The 20754-nt window shown below is 36.6% G+C and overlaps 1 pseudogene; it reads right to left on the reverse strand.

The window, feature by feature from the left end:
* Positions 1-14922: 14922 nt before the first annotated feature.
* Positions 14923-16409, reverse strand: LOC116542994 (annotated as a pseudogene).
* Positions 16410-20754: the final 4345 nt, after the last annotated feature.

Here is a 20754-nt window from a genome sequence, read left to right on the forward strand (position 1 = left end):
ATAGGACCTCATTTTGCTATTATGTATCATATATTATGTATAATAATAAATTAGGCAGGGCATGGTGGCTCATGCCTGTAATCCCAGCACTTTGGGTGGCTGGGGTGGGTGGATCACCTGAGGTCAGGAGTTCAAGACCAGCCTGGCTAATATGCTGACACCTCATCTCTACAAAAATACAAAAATTAGCCTGGCATAATGCCGGGCGCCTGTAATCCTAGCTACTTAGGAGGCTAAGGCGGGAGAATCTCTTGAACCTGGAGGTTGCAGTGAGCTGAGATCCCACCATTATACTCCAGTCTGGGTGACAGAGGAGACTCCGTCTCAAAATAATAATAATAATAATAATAATGAATTATAATATTCACATGTTCTCCAGTATTCTGGGATTATTATTTTCTTTCTCCCACTGCAGTATAAATATGAGTAATCAATGAGTATTTTAATAAAATCCAAAAAGTGAAGGAATGTGGGGAGGGAGGAGCTACTTGGCCTCTTTTGTGTTGTTTCTCCGTCTCACACTAAGTTGCTGTTCCAGACTTTCTTTCAGTACTGCCTGCCTGTCCTATAGGCCATGGCTCTTGGGCATTCTCATTTTCTCAAATACGCTTCCCCACCAAAGGTGGACTAGCATCATAGATTTCCTTTGAATGAACAAAGTAAAATTTAATATATCCCCCAAATGAGCAAATGAATCTTGCTACCATCTTTGTATTTGTGTATATGTGTGTTGTTGTTGTTTTAGAGACAGGGTCCTGCTCTCTGCACCATGCTTGAGTGCAGTCAAGCAACCAGGGCACACTATAACCTCAGACTCCAGGGTTCAAGCGATCCTCTTGCCTCAGCCTCCGGAGTCACTGTGATAACTGTGTAGGTCACCACACCTGATTAATTTTTTATTTTTGCAGAGACTGAGTCCTGCTCTGTTGTCCAGAGTGGTCTCACACTGCTGGCCTCGAGCGATCCTCTCACCTTGGCCTCCCAAAATGCTGGGATTGCAGGCAGGAGCCACAGCATGCAGATGCTATATGTTGTTAAGGTCTGGCATTTTTTCTTCCTGCTACAGTAACTATTAAAACATAATAGTGATTAACATGAATTATTTACTAATTTGCCAACATGCATTCAATCCTTAAAATCACTCAATAAAGTAGGTACCGTTATTAAAATCTCCATTAATAGATGAGGAAAATTTGACTTAGAAATATAACCAACTAGCTTAATGTCATGAAACAAGTTTGTGAGTCAGGAATCAAGCCCAGGTCTGTCTGACTCCAAAGCTCACCATCCTTTACCACTTCCAGCATAAAGCACATTAAATCTCCTTTGGAATCAGGTGGAAAAGTGAATGAATGAACAGATGAATGATTAATTGCACCCATTTTTTTCATCTTATTAATGGTGTTTAATAACCTAATTTTGAACTGACTCAAGGAAGGGCTGGTTTTTGTCCAGGGAGAGCATCCTGCGAATAGGAGCCATTATGCAGGCAGCCTGAAGGACCACCTGCCAAAGATTCAGCAGAGGATGTTTCTGAGCTTTGTGGGAGGCAGAACTCCATAACCTCCAAAGTCTCTTCAAGATCAAGTGATGCATTCTAAGACTCCAAGAGATTTCTAAAAAATAGAAACTTTAGAATATATACAGTTTGCATAAATAGAAATAAAATTAATCTAACTTTGTCTTTCTTTTATGCTTTTCCAAAAAAGAAACAATTATTTTAGGATGAATCCAGGAGATAATAATCAGAGTATCAGCATTTTGAACTCTATCAGCTTTAATTCATTTTCCCTTTAAGTTTATACTTTTGTAGCACTGACTTTTCTCCAGAGTCAGAGAAAATAACAATGGTAAATAATGAGCACTTCGTGTTCCTGGAACAAACTACCCAATGCTAGAAAAGCCGGCTTCAGCATGTGCTGAGAAAGCATCCAGATGTTAGCCAGCTGAAACAATATATCCCGGTGCATTTAAATGAAAACTTCATCTTCATTTAAAAATTGGAAGTCAAAATGGGGTTTAGGATTCCCAATAAGGTCAAAAAACTGCAAGTACTCACATATCTCTGAACCTGCCGATTGCCAGAAGGTGTCCGTACAGGTCCTAGAACACTAAGAATTAAAAAGTAAATACAATGCTTGATATAATAGCTAACCTTTCTGATTACCTCAAGTTGCGCTAACAATAGTAAAGGTGCCTAGTATTTATTTGGTTATTACTTGTGAGTTCCACATACCATGGTCATGGGTTGCTTGGAAGAACGAGCTGTGGGAAATGCAAGAGGGTGGAGAGGCGACAGAGGAATTGGGAGCTGTGCAGATCATCGGGAGATCTAGGGACAGGGAGGGGCATTCTCCACCCTTCCCCCTAAACTCTTTAAAAGGGAAGATGAATAAAACTGTTAAGCAAACAGAACAAAATGCTAAGGAACCTTGAAAACTTCAGAAATAAACACTGGTTTTCAGAGGCACAGGAAAAGAGAGGTTCATTCGCATAGAAATGAAATTGATGAAAAAATGAATTACAAATCGAGTCATAAAACGTGGAGCTTTGATTTTTCATTAGCACTCCTGCCATCAGTTAAGCCAGGATGGACTAAAGTGTGTTTCCCAAAGTGTGCCCCATCCCCTCAGCATTAGAATAATAGAGGGAGGTGTTTAAAAAAAAACAACAGATTAAAAAAAAGAAAACCAATTTCTGAGCCTCACATCAGACTCAATGAATAAATATTCCTGAATGTTGGGCTCAAATAATTCACATTTTATAATAATACCCAAGTGATTCTTATCTACCTCATAGTTTGAAATCTTTGGAACGTGAATGGCATTTTGTGGTAACTAATATTTTAGAGAAATGTAAGTGCGAGGAATTTTGAGTACAGGAAAAAAGGAAAAACCAACTTAACTTTTAGAAAACAAAAGGCAAATTTAGCAAACAAACAAAAACGTTGAAAAATAAGGAAGTTAGAACAAAGTTTCTCTTTTCTAATTTCCCTTTCTTCATTCTATCTTAGAACAAAAAGGAGAGGCAGGAAGTAAAAGCAGTTGCCTCGTTTGTTAACAGAACATTATTTCAGTTTACCAAGATTGTTCCACAGCCAAGGTAACTTTGCTTATCTATTCTTTTTCATGTTGGGACAGCTTTAAAACTGACAACAACCCGGAGCTACTCTTAGGCAAAACTGTGAAATAACACGTTTTCCTTAGTAAGTAATTGAGAGGTTGCATTAGTATCCATGGCTGCCATAACAAATCGCCACAAATTGGGTGGCTTACGACAACAGAACTTCATCATCTCACAGTTCTGAAGGGCTGGAGTCCAAAATCACGAAGTCGACAGGGCGGTGCCCTCTCCTGAGGCTCTGGGGAAGAATGTGTTTCATGGCTCTCAGTTCCTGCTGGTTGCCAGCAATCCTTCATGTTCTCTGGCTTGAGGATGCACCACTGAATCTCTGCCTCCATCTTCATGTGACATTCTCCCAGGTGTGTCTCGTCTTCACCGTCCTCCTCTCTCTGTTCAAATTTCCCTCTTCTTATAAGAACATTAGTCATTGGGCTAGGGACGGTGGCACATGCCTGTAACCCCAGCTACTCAGGAGGCTGAGGTGAAAGGATCACTTGAACCCAGGAGGCAGAGAGGTTGCAATGAGCCGAGATTGAGCCACTGCACTCCAGCTTGAATGACAAAGCAAGACTCTACCTCAAAAAAAAAAAAAAAAGTACATTAGTCATTGAATTAAAGCCCATTCCAATGCAGTATGACCTCATCTTAACTTGATGACATCTGTAAAAATCCTATCCTATTTCCACATAAGCATAAGGTCACATTTACAGGCACTGGGAGTTGGGAATTAAACAGGTCATTTTGGAGTATCCAGTTCTACCCAGCACACTGAGTCAATGTTAAAGGGAAGCTAGGAGACAGAGCTGAAGTTGTGTTGTTTTTATTTCATATTGCCTTCTTCTCTGTGTGTCTATACCATTTTCTATTCAGTCTCTTACAAGGACACTTGTCTTGGGATTTAGGCCCACCCAGATAACGTAGGATAACCTCTTCATCTGGAGGTCTGTAATAAGTACATCTGCAAAGATTCTTTTTGTAGGTAACAGTAACACATTTCAGTGGTTAGGACATGAACATATCCTTTTGAGAGCCACCATTTAACCACTACTAGGTGATGAAAACTTGTTTTGTAGAGATGGGGTCTCCCTATGCTGCCCAGGCTGGTCTCAAACTTCTGGCCTCAGTCAATCCTCCTGCCTTGGCCTCCCAATCTGCTGGAATTAAGGGGTGTTAGAATTTAAAAACAGACTATATCTTCACCTTTTCTCAAATGGTGTGAGTATATTCTTGCCTGGAGTAGATTAAATTACTCCTCAATGTCATTCCTAAATTATTTAATTATCTAATTTTATAATCATATCAGAATTTGAGTTTTCAAGATCTTATTTAAAGAGGAGAAAAAGATTCAAGGCAAATCTAATATGAGTTAGTCAGACACAAAGTATTCTATTTTCAATAGGTTTAAATTCACAAAAATGATTTCTTCAGGAGGACAATGCATGTTCATACTAAACTCTTAACAAGAATGACTTTTTTTAACATTTAGGAACTTATAAAATGTTGTAAATCTGAAAGACAGGCCAAGTTATGGCCTGAATTAATATTTATTCAGCATAATTAATATTTAATCTTTATTAATATTTATTAAGCCTTAATCATCTCAAATCATTTGTGATGTATAGGTCAGACCTGGACATCGAGAAGATTTAAAAGATACAATATGTGCTAAAACCAAGTTTCAAGGGGGATATTTTGTCCTTTCTGTGTCTGTACAAACTCCCTCCCTTATTCCTAAAGTTTAAAAACTTCTCACATGTTCCAAATGTCTTAACAGGTTTAAGGAAAAATAGAAGAGGATTGTAATGAAATATGTTAACTTGCATCATCATTGTTTTTAAATCTTGAAGTTAATTAGGCATTCTGGGTTTTAAGTATAACATAACCTGGAAGGCAAGAGTTATTTCCAAAATACTCTAATAGGCAGTCCAATAATTGAAGGACTCAACAGTAATGAGTTTCAAATGGGAAAAGCATAAGAGAAGAGGGCTGTTCACATGAGAGAATGAAGTCAACCTCTTTAGATTTCTTAGGATAGCTCTAATATTCAGAGTATTCAGAAATATGTTCAAGGGTGAGGTACTCAAAATTTTCCTACAAAATTCCCAATTTCAGGATTAAAATTGGGAAAACCAAGAAAAAAAACACAAGCTCATGTAGGCAGACACATAGTGTCATATCCTGTATTGACAAGTCTTTGAAGGCTAATTCCATGAAGTAACCACACTGAGCTGAGAAACCAAGTCACCAAAATCTATAACTTTCCCACCAAAGCAAAGTAAATTTACCATGTTGCCAAAATTCATGTGAAAGTATATAGTACCTAATTCTCTTCCTATGTCCTACTTGTTCAAATCAGTGATGTCTAAAGTAGAGTAATGCATGATTTTCTACAAGGGTCAAAAAGAACATCTGTTTACTTTTAGTCTTAAAACATAAAAAAGAAATCAAGCTTTACTTACATTTAAAATATAAAGTAATGTCTTTCTATAATTCATAAATTTTAAAATGCTTATATTGAGATACATAGCCATAATGTTTTACTCATATAGATGTGTAATATTTTTACTTACATAGATACATGATTAAAATGAATTGGAGGCTCCTGATTTAACCAAACTGGAAATAATTTAAACACTTTCTTCTTTCCCTGTAAAGCATAGATCTTTACAGTTTTTTGATATCTGAATTTTATATGGCTATAAATTATATAATATAAATTATACTCATTTCAATATAAGTATAAATTATGTGAAAGGTCTTTAAATTTTTTTTGAGTCATTGTAGGCTAAATCTGGTCCACATGTTTGTACAAACCGTTCAATAGGACAGCATTTACATAAAAGCTTCCAATATATTACATCTTTAGTAAAATATCTTCCAAAAACATGAAGAAGTAAAATATCTTCCAAAAACAATAAGAAATTATACCTCAGTCATTCCTGTAGTTCACATATATTAGAGAAAACAAAAAATGAATGAGGTCAAGTTAGTGATTTCTTTTGTCTGCATAAAAAAATCAATATTTACTAAAACTACATACAGGACATCCTGCAATTTACATGTTGCAGTCTAAATCTCGGGGATTTTTGGATTCTGTTTACTATCTAAATTCTCTTTCCCTCCCTGACATTTTTAAGTCACTGAAGAAGCATGTGAACTACCCAGAGATTTGTTCTAAGAATTGACCAATTACCTGTATGGGCAGGGACTCTCTTGTTCTTGTTTTAAAGCTCACTAAAATAACTGTTCCTGCTGTCATGTCAAGACAAACTGATGTGCCATGGTCACTTAGGAGAGGTGCCATGAACTTGTTATTTCTAACAGTAGTTTCAGTACAAAAACTGAAGAGATAACCTGTGCTTTCTGCCTGCCACCAGCCCTCCCCACTCTTCTAGAACAAATTCCTTTTCATCTTGTAAACTTTTCCTGTTTTTCTTGAGTCTACTGTCAATAAAAGGATTTGTCCTCCCCTCCAAACAAGTGGGTGTATGATGGGCTACTCAGAGGACTTCAGACCCTTAGGCACATTCATCAGTCCAAGAGTGAGAAATTGACCAAACAAGGTCAATTGGGGTCATTTTCACTATTAAACTAAAAGCTGTGACTGGGGGTGGAGGAACTTCTTTTCCTTTTAGATCATTGGTACCAAAGACGGTACAACCCTGGTGCTACCAGAGGCATTTTTTGCCACCAAGTGGAAAAATCATACATAAGAATAAAATCAATACCGAGGAAAGAAGAGCTGAGAGAGGAAGGGAAATATAAGGTATTCCATTTTACATCTGTACTTTTCTATTAGGTTGATGCAAAAGTAATTGCAGTTTTTCCATTTTGATGGCAAAACTGCAATTACTTTTGTACCAACTTAATATTATATGGAGGCAATAAAATTTCTCTTGGCGTTAGATTTCTACCAGGTGCAACTGAGAAAAGTCCTCTTACCACAAGGGATGATAGGCTGGAATACATTCAGGCTACTATTATAATAAAGCCAGTCTTTCTTTCTAGATACACTTTCTTGACTGGGATAAAGGTAAATCTCCAAATTGCCTAAAATCAATGACATGTCTGTGGCCATAGTCACTGAGCGTATCAAACGTGAACAACACACAGTACATGTTTCTTAATTCACACATACACATACACGTGCACGCACACACACACACAAACACACATCTCAGAAGATTGCCCTAACATAGCTATAGCTAACAGAGTACTACGCAGAGTTGTTTATTCAACAAGCATAACTAACAACAACATAATGCTTGAATTTTCTCCAGTAAAACCTACCCACCAAATAACCTGTTTCTTTCTATTTTGGCAGCATTCTTTTATTTTCTTGCCTTCTGATTTCTTATTGTCCCATATAGTTTCTTTTAGGCCACACAGTGTTAAAAAATGATAAGCTTGGGTTTTTGTAATATTTTATAACTTGACAGCTTTTACATGCTGAAGATGACAGAATGGAAATTGTCATCAACCTCCCAACCAAAAAAAATCAAGTATTTGTTCAAGACCTTAATCAATTTAAAATGTTTTGCTAAGTCAACTAAATAAGTACTATTCTTTGAAGAAGACCAATAAATGATTTCACCTTTTCTTAGATTATCTATTACCTGTATTTCTTAAAGAATAATGCTCCTCTCATGAGGAGCATTCCTTTAAAAGGAAAATAGAAGGAGTAAAACCACTTTCAGATCTTTCTCACTAGGAAAAGCTGATTCTTCTATTAGCTTCTTTCTCTGCTATGATGTATTATTAAAAATGGGAAGACATTGTTGACGGCATGTGTTGTATAATAGCATTGTGGGGGACCATTTTTTTACTTTAGGGAGAGTTTATTTTATCTTGGGCCAACTTGGAAAGCTTTTCAGAGGCCATCAGCACACTGACTTTCTTCATATTAGATAAAAGCAAGGACGTTGCTCATACATTGATCTGAAGTTATTCAAAGCCTTAGTCGGGGAAGAGAGAATTTCCTTCCTCGGTACAGAGTAGCTTTCACATCATATTGATGCATTCAAAATCTGAAAACCCTTTTTAAATTGAGAATGTCAGAAGAAAATTTTCACCTTTTTTGAAGTATAAACTGGAAATGCAGAAATTTTATCAGATCAAAAGAGGAATAAAATTAAAATACAGTTTAATATCAACTTTAAATGTCAATATATTCTAAAAGATTAAATAGTGAAAAACTGGATTTAAACCATACCAGTTATATTGATATCTTAAATTACTGATTTGTGATTCATAAACTGTAGGTTATCATAAACTCTTTGCTTGTAGAGTGCTGAGCACATGGCTTCCAGGAAATACTTTTCTAGCAAACTTTTTGTTTGAATTACCAGATAATAAATGTTTTAGGCTCTGTGGGGTATCTAGTGCCTTCTAAACTCTGCCTTTGTAGCATAAAAGCATCCGTAAATGTTATATAAATAAATGTGCATGTTCTGATAAAACTTTATTGACAAAATTCAATGGAGGGCTGGGTTTGGCCTGCTGTGATAATATGTCAACCTCTGCTCTATGCCAAACTCTGAATTATCACTTGAGCTGCTAAGAATGGGATGTTGCATGCATTTAATAAACAGAACATTTTCCTGAAAATCAAAAGATGAGTTCTTTTTCTAAAATTTACCATTATCATGTTAATAAATTCATTCCCTAAAGCCTAGCTTTGCTGAGTGAAGGAGAGAGATTTTTGGAAAAGGAAATGAGGGGGATTGTCAGTGAGGGAGGTTTTAGGTTCATGCTCTAATTGAAGGCAGGCCAACTTTGCCTTTGTCTACTTTATATATTTGAGTTGTACAAAACCTCATTTAAAAAAGATTCAACTTGAAAGGATTGGGTAACTTCTGTAAGTTATTTGCATAAATCACACCTAACCCTAGTTGTTAATTAAGATCATATTACAGAAAGGAATGCCTCAAATGTAGAGTGAGTCTTGTGTATAGGAAATTCAAGGAGAAAAAACAATTTAAATGAAATAAATGCCTTTGTAGAGAATTGTAGAGAGATGCGGAATGACAACAGGAGACAGATATTAGTAGTGTCAAGACAAGAACACTGTTCACCAGTGCTTGCAATTGCTGGCTTGTGGGGAGCATTCCACCTTGAGGTTTTCAGAAGCTGCTCCCCACGGACCCAGATTTAATAGGCATCATGGAGAAAAAGATGCAACTTTTCAACAGTGCTCAGATCACATGTGACAGCCATAATTGAGTAAGCAAAGGGGGTGCTGAGAAGAGGGTAATGGGCTATGCAGATAGAAGAGGAGCTGAGCAGATACTTAGAGGTGATTCTCATTGACAGCAAGCCATGTGAAATTGGTAGGTGTACATTGAGCTCCAAACATCTTCCTAATCCAGCGATGGAAGTTATTATCATTTTGACAGGCCTGCAAACCATGGCCACTGTCCAAATGCCGTAACACAGAGAACTAAAATTTAGGTTACAAATTCTCCCTTTTAGGCATACCAATGAATTGGAATAGTTGGCAGAATTGGGAGCAAACAAAATACTTTAATTAGATTACAACATGTGAAACTGTTCACTCACTGGCCGGCCCGAAGACTCAGCAATTTCAGCAAAGAATTACAAAATTGATACTGCAAGTAAACACAGGTTTGTGATCTCCCTAAACTTCATCCTCTAAGCTTTCTCTTCATTTTTGGTTTTTGGCCCATTAATCTTACCAGATATGACATGCAATAAATGCAATAAAGATATGACATTCCAAGACAGGGTAGTCCCTCAATGAGGCTTACTGAAAACAGAGCATTCTATTCAAATGGGCAAATTTGAGTGTCTTTTAATCTCAAGAAATGCGTGAGAAAATCAGAGGAATGCAGATATGGCCTCACTTCTGAGTCATGTTGCTGAGAAATGCTCTACAACCAAAGCGATAGATGTAGTATGTACTTTGGCTAAGCTGCCACCAGGTGAATGGTATTACTTCTTTAAATTCCTGTAATCTAATCAGAATGGCTTCCTGTAAATATAATTTATAGATTCAAGGAAAATACAGTCTGATATCCCAAGTTACCAATAGTGTTTCTATAAAACTATGTATTAGAATAAATATGTAAATATTAAGTACCACTAACATAATGTGTTTGCACACACACACACACACACACACACACACACACACAGAGTAAAAGGAAAAGTTCCTAACTCTTCTGTCTATGGTATTCTTAATTTTCCAATAATTTTTTCACAGCACTCCTAGACCAAAAGAAATGTCTAATAATTCTATTTATTAACTATTTACACCAAATAGTTTCGTAAAGATATGATATCAACAAAAGAATGTAACATGATCAATGATGAAACTGTGAACTATCTCAAACTTCATTGTGACCAACAGGTTTCGAGGGTTGCTGTCTTTTCCTGGAAAATGTAAAATGTCCCACTGCCCTCCTGCAGCACACCGGGGTGCCTTGGCACATTGTTAAGAAACCACTGGATTAAGGCAAATCCGGGAACTATTCTGTGTCTACTCTCCTATCCCAGTTAAGTTACACAACAGCCAGTATTTTAATGTTTTTATTCTTGGCTCAATCTAAAATTGATCTCTCAACTTTAGTGAACAAAGCAAAACTTTAAATTGACTTTACTTTGAGGCTTCAAAGAGAATCAATGGTTCTCTTAGTACTATCTGTTTACGCCTCTTTCTTCTTTAGTGGGAAGGTCTCAATGGCCTACACACAACTTACGTAGGAAAATATGCCTTGTCCTTTTTAAGGTCACAATTAATAGTCTTCATTTTTCCTTAGAAGCAAAGCTGAAAAAGACAGATGCAGAGTATTTCCTGCATTCTGACTAGATTTCTTGATTGAAAAAAATCTCCAAGACCACCCTTGATTAATCAGGATATTTCTAAATTAATAGTCTCTTACCACACAAGAAGCTTGTTATTCACCTGTAGTTTCATCATAGGTTTTAACACATACTGTAAGATTTCAACTCTCACTTATAGACAGAGATAATGGTTTCTTTATAGCCTGTGTTCTTCAAGTTAGACCCTTGGAAAAATAATTTAATTTGAATATTTTTATAGAACTATGATTCTTCACAAATATACAAGATATGTCATATAACTAGAGAAGAATTTTGGATGCCTCAGAAGAAAAGCTAAGAGAGTGTGTATGTGTGTGTGTGTGTGCTTGTGTGTGTGTGTGTCTGTGTGTGTGTTTGCGTGTGCCTGTCTGTCTCTATCATGAACTCATGACAGAGAGATAGAGAGGAGAAAGATAAAGATTCACATTCCTTAAAGGTATGTGAACATGAACGTGTGACAATGTGAATTTGACAGAATGAGTGTAGACGGGCAGGGAGGAAGTAAGTAGGAATCTACGCTGAAAGGGTGGGCTAATCAACTGTGGTAGGCCATCAGATTTTCTCAGATCATTGGCAGTTTTCAGATAGATATAAAGCGATTCTATCAAAACATGTTAAATACCAATGATAACCAAGGACAAATTACCGCATTCTAAAAGCAATCGGAGTTGGACTGCATTATCCTTCTTCCCCACAATCATCAGAGGCTTATCACAACAGCAACCACATGCATTATAAAGTGTTACCCTTCATCTAGGGAACTGACTTCTTCCCCTGCTGTAGTTTAAAACCACCCTCTGCTCCCACAGTCGGTAAAATGTTCTGCATTGACTTTGCACTGATCTACTCTGAAGGCAAAAACAGGATCCTTTTGCATTAATGATTAGCAAAAATGCCAAAGGCAACAACTTTGACAAGGACCATACTACGAGCATTAAGTTTGTGTTGACAGTTTCTCTTCAATATAGTTACGAGCGCTTTGCCATTATCTATGAAATATATCGGTGCATATAGATCATTAAATCATGCAACAAATCATAAGAGTTTATTGGAAATAAATTACTGGATTATGTTTACTTAAGGACAAACTTTAAAATCTGAAAAAAAAACAAACTGGGTAAAACTGTTAAATATGGTATCCATTACATGTAGAAAGATGTTTAAAATTGATGTGAAAACATGACTGCATTGCAATTTAAACTTAAATTTCAATGAGTACCTAGATTTAAAAGCCCGTAATAATTACAGGATGTGTAGCCTTAAATTAAACAAGACAACTCTTGAATTAAGTAAATGCTAATGTTGTACTATACACTAAGTAAACACTAGTTAATCGTCACAGCAATCTTTCTGAATCTTCTCACATTATAGTTAGATGCATGTAACATATATTATGTGAAGTCACCATGGGTGGGATCTGGAAGATGTAACAAGCAAAAATAAAGCCAGATGTCAGTAAAATGGTCCTTGTTACTACATTTTGGAGCTTCATATGGGAGGGAATTATTACACTTTGGCAGTAAGAACCACCCAAAAAAAAACGTATTTCTAAGTTTTTATCATAATATATTTGGAACTTTCTAGAAATAGTAGCAGAAATATTATAATAAATCCCAGAAGTTTTAACATAGTAAATAGTCATTGCAATCCCCTTTTCCCTCTGGTGAATCTGAAAGATGTCTTGAAGACTGATGATATATCAAAACCTTCTTAAAAAAATATTTTCAAGGGATTTTCTAACCAGAGAATTGCAGACTTTAAAACAGTCATTATTGGTAAATATTCTTTTCCTAACTTCCCTGTTTCAATTCTTTCTCTGTAAAATGGAGATAATATACTGTCAACCTCATAAGGTCTTCACAAAAGCTAAATGAGTTAGTACACAGCTATAAATTCACACAGACACATGAGTTTGAAGTCATTTCTCTTTTAGAGAGACAATACAATATATCACCATATTATGTAACACTCTAAAATTAAACACAATATTTCTGCAGAGCTTATAAGTGAGATAAAGATTATAAATTACAAATTAAAAACTGTCCATAAAGGATAGTTTTTGCTCCCAAGTGAATTATGGGTCATGTCTGGTCTTGCTGCTAATTGAGCTTAAAACAAACTTTTCTTGAATTTTAGCATTATGGACAAGGAACTGTAGTTCCGTATATGTAGAACCCTTGGCATTATATCTGGCATACAGTAAGAATTAAGCATGTATTTTCTTTTTACCTTTTTTTTTTTTTTTTGCTGTGGAATCTTGCTCTTTTGCCCAGGCCAGAAAGCAGTGGCGTGATCTCAGCCCACTTCAACCTCCATCTCCTTGATTCACGCAACTTTCCTGCCTCAGCCTCCCTAGTAGCCAGGCTTACAGGCATGTGCCACCATGCTTGATTAATTTTTGTAGTTTTTAGTAAAGATGGGGTTTCACCATGTTGACCAGACTGGTCACGCACTCCTGACCTCAAGTAATCCACTAGCCTCCGCCTCCCAAAATGCTGGGATTACAGGTGTGAGCCACGGCGCCCAGCCAGCATGCATTTTCAATCATTATATTTTAGTATTATTGTTACCCAATTTGAAATTTGAGATGATAATATTTTCCTCCTTTCTTTCTTCCTTCCTTCCTGTTTTCCTTCTTCCCTTCCTTCCCTCCCTTCCTTCCTCCCTTTTCTTTCTTTCAACAAATAACTAACAAGGGCATTTTACTTATAAAGCACAATGTGAAAAGATAATTTGGGTAGTGCTCACATAAAACACAATTCCTTTCCCTGGTCCAGGGACCAGTAAGATTTCTAAAATTATAACTTTTTTTGTTGCTACATAAATTGTTTATCACCACAAGCAAAAATTATAGCCTTTCTATAGCCATACATAGCAGCTATCACATATATGTTTAAAAAGGCAATAAATGAATTAAATTAGCAAGTAAATGTCAGCCAGTTTAATTGTGTCACTATAATTGTTGCCATAATTGTGATTACCATTTCTCTTATTACCACTTAGGAAAAATGAAAAAACTTTAACAAATCCTTTACAAACTACTCTTAACATGAATAACTAAACAATACACAGGTAAATCTCACTTTGACATTTTCCAAGGAATCCCTCCCCAAGAAAATGAGATTTCCAATGTGATTACTAATTTAATACCAGCACTGATAAAAGAAACAAAAATGAATTGGGGTAACACCCTATGCTATTCAAAAGAGTACTGATCAAAGCCAAATCCTTGTTAAATAATGTTTTACACTAAAGAGATGAAAATCTTCAAAGCATTCTCCATTAATTCCATAAGAAAGTAACTTATGTTTGGTTCAAATCTGTACAGGGGGGAAAAAAAAAAAACTCTTGGAGCAAAATGCTAAGTATTTCTTTCAACATAATGGCAACCAATCACATCCCAGGGTCTCTCTAAATCCAATTCTAATTTCTAAATGAGACAGACTCTTCTACTGAAGCTGTTTTCGTCATTTTCCCAGTCATTCAACTGCTGTATCTACATTCTTAGAACTTAACTAGGAGACAAAACTGAGGTTTTGTCTATAACTAACTTTGCCTACTTTGAATATGATACCGTAGAAAGCAGAGATAATATCTCTTACCTCCTAGAGTTATTGTGTGAATCAAATTTAATTTCAATAAACATTTACTTTCAACTTACTACTTGCCCAATAAAGATATATTAAAGGTTGTTGAACCTATGAAACAACAGAAAATAACATTATTTACTCTTAATCTATTGCAAAGCAAGAGGGAAAACAAAAAATTGATGTAGAGAATCACATTTATACATTTCTTTAAGCAGTGAACTTAGGTGGATTCATCTTTAAACCCTTTAATGAAAAGCTCACAAGAGCTATTTATTAGTCATATTCTAAAAAGCCAGATACAGGCTATTTTGCATGTATTATTATTATTTTTTGTGTCCCTTATGGGATTTACATTATATGCTCTGTGCTGGTTAAACCAAATGAGACTTTACTCTTTTCTTTAACCATCTAGGGGAGGCAGAAACAAAGGAGAGTATTGATGAACCTGGAAATAGGGCCAGAGAGTGTCAGAGAAGGAAGGCTTTAAGAAGGTGAAAATGTGGTAGCCAATAACTCATGTTGTAAAAGGATGCAACTCCAGCCTCAGAGTCCAGAAACTTTCCCACAACCAAGATCTGCTCACACAGATGAAGGGAAGTTAAGGGAGACATAAGGGCTACATAGCCTTTCTTGTTGCAAAGTCTGAGGGTCCAGATCCAGACTGAGGCTCTTGCTTCATGCCCCTGCCCCTCTGCACATTTTCTCTACAAACTCCTAAATCCCACCCTGTTCCTTCTCCAACATCCATTTGGAAGCAGCATCTTCCTGAGAGGTGAAGCCCTCACCACCCAGGACACAGGGAAAGGCACTAAATCTCCTGGAAGGGGTGCCATGATGGTCCTGGGGATATCCACAAGTCACTCATCTCTGATCTTCAGACAGAATTAGTTCACTATGAGCTATCTGGATCCAGAGTCACATTGACTGTAATCCCAATACTGTCGGAGGCTGAGGCAGGTAGAACACTTGAGTCCAAGAGTTCGAAACCAGTCTGGGCAACATGGAAACCCGATCTCTTGACGGCTCCTTAACATTTCTTCACATCAAAGTAAAGCTCAGAAACGCTGCACATAGTATGAAGCTCCAAGGAGAAGACCTCTGATGCTCCAAGTGTCACAGCCCAACTCCTGCTCACAGTGTCATTCACATTCTGCAGCAATTTTGGGGCTGAGCCCTGACATTTTTCCTCCAGTTCCAGGATGTGGCTCTTCAGTTCAGCCTCGGATCGGCCCCATGGTCCCTCAGTCTCCTCAGAGTCTGTTCTTCCTTCTCCTGTCTCCAGAGATAAGACTTCTGCTACTCATGTAGTAAACTCTGAAGATTCTTAAAGTCAGATTCCATATTTTTGTCTCTGAATGTGTATCTTCTCATGAGGAGATATAAAATTGCAGTTTTCATTATTGGTGTCTAAACTAATGCAGTGGGAGTGTATAATCTGGGCAATTTGAATCGATGCTCTTGAGATGCAGTCTTCAAACTTGGCCCAAATAAACTCTGTACTTATTTTCCATTTAGTAATGTACATTGCTGTGAACACCTTCTGCTCTGTACATTCCTCTTCAAGTTGCGTCAATTTTGTCACAGCTTTCTGGAGTTTTTCCTTGTAACCCTGGCATACATCTTCAACAAGAGCTGTGGTGTGCCTTTTGTGCTGTGATGCCTTCTCACAGTGCCAGAGATGAGCTGCCCCTCATCTTTGCAGAACAGGTGGAGCTGTTCCTGGTATCCCAAGGTGTCACTGAAACAAGCCACTGTGCTGAGTTCATCACTGGCATTGATCAGATTTTGTCCTTGGGTTAGATTAGAATCATCCACTCCACTTAGTTTTCCAACTGCACTATTACTGCAACACATTCATACAATGGCATACTATGTTGCAACAGAAATGCAGAAAACAGAACAACATGATATAGCACATGTAATAAATCCAAGAAAATGCTAAAAAAAATAGCAAGTTGTAAAATATAGACAGTAGATTACATATATGTAGTTTAAAATATGCAGAATAAAGTCTTATGTTTTATGTAGATACATACGTGTATATTAAAAGTAAAAATATATAAATAAGAATGATCAAGAGCAAATTCAGCATGGTTACATCTCCACAAAGGAAGAGAGATAAATGATATTGAAGAAGAGACACAAAAGGTTTTAACCAAATCTAAAATGTTTATTTCTGTACCATGAACATCTGATATGGTTATGACAGCATGCTAAGATTTGTTCAAGCTAAGCACAGATGATCATAGACATTTATTGTTTTAATTGTTATACTTTTATGTTTGAATATTTCATAATTTTAGTACAAAAAAGCCCAAATGGATGTGTGCCTGATAGGTGAAAAAAAGACAAAGAACAGACCATGCTATGTAAGGCTTTTCTCTTGGAAACTGTTCATGTTCTACACGCCACTTTGATCTTCTGGCAATCTCTTTAGCAGCAAAATGCCAAATTTTTTGAAGACTGAAAACGTATATATATATACATAAAACACTGGGCACGCAGTATGACTCTCAGTCTATGCTCTATACTCTCTTTTAATCATTTCTAAAGTCTTCTATAAAATTATTGCCAGTTTACAGGTAAGGAAATCCAGATGCAAAGTAATCTGCTCATGATCATGCAGCTGTGGCAGAGCTGAGACTCAAACCCATACAGGTGTGGACCCAAAGCCCATTCTCTTTTGTCAATATTGTACTGGAAAACCATAAAAACCAGCCACAGGAGGAAGGAAGCAACTCAAAGTTCTATCAGAGAAGCGGTTAGGACATAGCTGAGGTGGAGTCTGCTAGAAGCCAGTATAGGTGAAGAAATTCTTTTAAAATATGAGATCTGAGCCATGCTTCAAATAATATCTTATTACTGACTTAAAAGCAGAATGTAGAACATGGGTGAGGAAAATTTAAAAAGGAGGGTGAACTCATGGCAGAAAAGGTTCATTTCCTCGGCACATGAAGGGAGAGTGAGAATTATACAAAAAAGGAAACAGACAAAAGAGAGAATGGCCCTCATGAAAAATTTTAAAAAGAGATCCAAATCAGAAAAGAAATTAAGTGATAGAAAACAGATGAAGGCTATTACAATATAAAAATAAGGAAAACAGAAGAACCAAGCATTAGCTTCTGAAATTTGAATTATTCCAAACTACTGAGGCAGAAAGAGAAGCTGAATCATCTGATTTCAAAGGTAGGAAAATTGGAGCAAATGATTAAATTCAGGGAGAAATGGGGACCAGAATTGTGGTTTGTTTATTTTTGGAGGTTAGATGGAAGACTCTTTTGAAATGTATTAAAAGCATCTGATTCCGCATAAGGAACTTTGAAAAGTGGAACAGGGAAAAGAATTCTGCTTCTGTTTTCCCTGAGCCTTCTGCAAGTACTTAGGTGGGTGTGTTTGGGTGGAAACATGAGCTTTTTGTTGAACACCCTCTGATTCTCCCCCTCCCACCTGAAGTCCTAAAGCTGTGTTTATGACAACACAATCATTTCTACAGTAACTAAAGAGCTGTCAGCAAAAGAGGATTACTGCTCAAGTTGAGGAATAAGCAACTAACAAAATGCTTAAACCACAAAGCACAGGCTTCCATGCCAATATTCAAGTGACAAAGCCAAAGTAACGCAAATACGGAAAATGTTGTGTGCTGGACAACCCCAACTGACCTTCTAGAAACTGGTCTTTAAACTTAGTGGAAAGATTTCTGCAAAGCCCAATAGTGTCAGACTTTGATATATTTTGCTGACTCCTCAAACACAAATTTATCAGGGGGTATCTAAACTCAATACATGGCCTCTGGCTTGTAAACCACTCCCATCCCTGTACCATATACAGAATTCAAACTCAGCTATTTGGATTCTGTGATAAGAATTATGAATTCCTTGTGAAGGTTTGAGATGGCCCAAACTCCATCAAAAAATAAAACGTTATTTTTTTTAAAGTTAATTATCTGTTCAATGAATGTTGCCTAAGAAAAACCATGATGTACTGCCATTGTAGGAAAAACCGTGATGTATTGCCATTGTAGGAAAGTTATCAGACCATCTACTAATGCAGTAGTAGAAAGGCTACCACATGGTCTTCTGTAGTGAGCTCACTGCCCTTCTCGTTGCTAATTTGATTTCACCCTTCCCTTTTCCCCATGTGTTAACAACAAATTGTTTATATGCTTAACAGGTTATAGTATAGGAAAAAATCTTTTTAGTAAGTATGTTAGTACATGTTAAGGAAAAATGTAATTGGAAAAGAAATGTTATCTTCCTTACGCAAATATTCATTCTAAATAAAAGAAAGCTATAAATTGCCTCCTTTACATTTTTAGCTGCTGAAGCATGTCTTAGACTCTGTATTTCAATCTGCCAGAGAGCAAGTCATAAATTGATACAGAACAGGACTGATATCATGAAAGGAATTTACTTTTAACAACTATGTTTCTGGAGAATTAAAATTATCAAGGAACTTTTAAAAGACTTCTTGTGTTATTATTTACATAATTATAAAATAAATATAAAATTTAGGATTTTCCTAATGCTGAATAGATGCCATCATAGTAAAAACTGGAAAATGTTGGCATTTCCCATTCTTCAAGTTTTGGTAACTTAGAGAACTTTAAGTCCATTGAGCCACTTTTCATGATGGAGAAGGCTACTTTCTCATATTAATGAATTAAGGGGCTTTGTTTGACGCTTCCTTTGAAAGTAGCTACAGAAAGAGGAAGTATGGTTGTTTTAAGAAAAGCTACAATCAGTTCTAATCCTAGCTGTTTTTATAAGCCAGGTGACTTTGGCTAAATGAATCAGTCCTCAGAGTATTCACCAGTAAAGTAAGAACAACTTTGGAGGTCCAATGAAAGACTCAGACATACCCATCTGCATATGTGTGTACACCTCATCACCAAAGAATTCTTGTGTATGTGGGTGTGTGGAAAATAAATCTAGAAATTGTGACGATGTGTCAGTGCCAAGTCAGGATGTGGAAATTTACACCAAAATATATGCAAAACAATGACTAGAAGGAGCAAACATTAAGATAGTAAGATTCCAAGAAACCAAAGCCGAGAGAGAGAAAAACAAGAAAAATTGTAGGATTTGTGGTATTTATAAAAACAAATCACTTACTAAGGGGAGACCCAATATTTTCTGATTCTGAAATTTCAGAGAAATTTCTCTAGTTGGAACTCAAAAAATGTACTCTGTATAAATAACAATTACAACGTCCTTCCTAAATCTAAACTACTTCTTTAGATGCATAAAATGATGAATTTCATAGGGCCATTTATTTTCATGAATCTTACTATCATCCAGCATAAGGGTTACATTTTCAAATCATTGGTTGACAGAAGCAACTTTTTGGTGTATCAGAAAAAAAAGTCAAGGTCAGATAAACAGTTCTCTTCTGGCTGCAGTGGGCTTATTATAAAGATGTTTATCTAGAGCAGAAATTTCTACATGTTTTAGCCTCTGGATCCCTCTGCAATCTTAAAAGTTATTGTGGACCTAACGTGCCTTTTCTCTAACTGGTGTCTGAGTTCTTTTGATCACATTGTCCCAATGTATGCTCCTGGAACATACACCAGTCAGCTTCAAGTTTCAATGCAGGTCTTCTGAGTTGTTGTTTTTTTTGTTTTTTTGTTTGTTTTTTTTTGATAGGAAGTCCCTCTGTCACCCAAGCTGGAGTTGAGTGGCGTGATTTCAGCTCACTGCAAACTCTGCCTCCTGGGTTCAAGTGATTCTCCTGTCTCAGCCTCTTGAGTAGCTGGGATTACAGGCATGCTCCACCATGCCTGGTGAATTTTTTGTATTTTTAGTAGAGACAGGATTTCACCATGTTGGCCAGGCTGGTCTCAAACTCCTGATCTCAAATGATCCACCACCTCAGCCTCCTAAAGTGCTGGGATTACAGGAGTGAGTCACCGCGACCAGCCCAGGTCTTCTTACTCCAAATTATTATCCATAATTTTTCCAGGGTCATAAGAATTTTGTCATAAGTCTGAATTTGATTGGAACCTGAGTGGCCGCTTTCAAATTTCTATTACCTAAAGCTCAAAACCACCAGCCTTCATGTTATTATCAATCATTAGAAAAATGAGCTCTACATTTGCCAATCCAACGTTGATAGTATTGTATTGGTTTAAAACTGAGAGCAAATTGTTGGTAAAAAGTCAGGTGAAACTATTTTTGCTGAGCATCAGAGACAGAATTCTGAG

The sequence above is a fragment of the Sapajus apella genome, unplaced genomic scaffold (genome assembly GCF_009761245.1).
Source record: "Sapajus apella isolate SASKATOON/1434 unplaced genomic scaffold, GSC_monkey_1.0 scaffold177, whole genome shotgun sequence".
NCBI classification, from domain to species: Eukaryota; Metazoa; Chordata; class Mammalia; order Primates; family Cebidae; genus Sapajus; species Sapajus apella.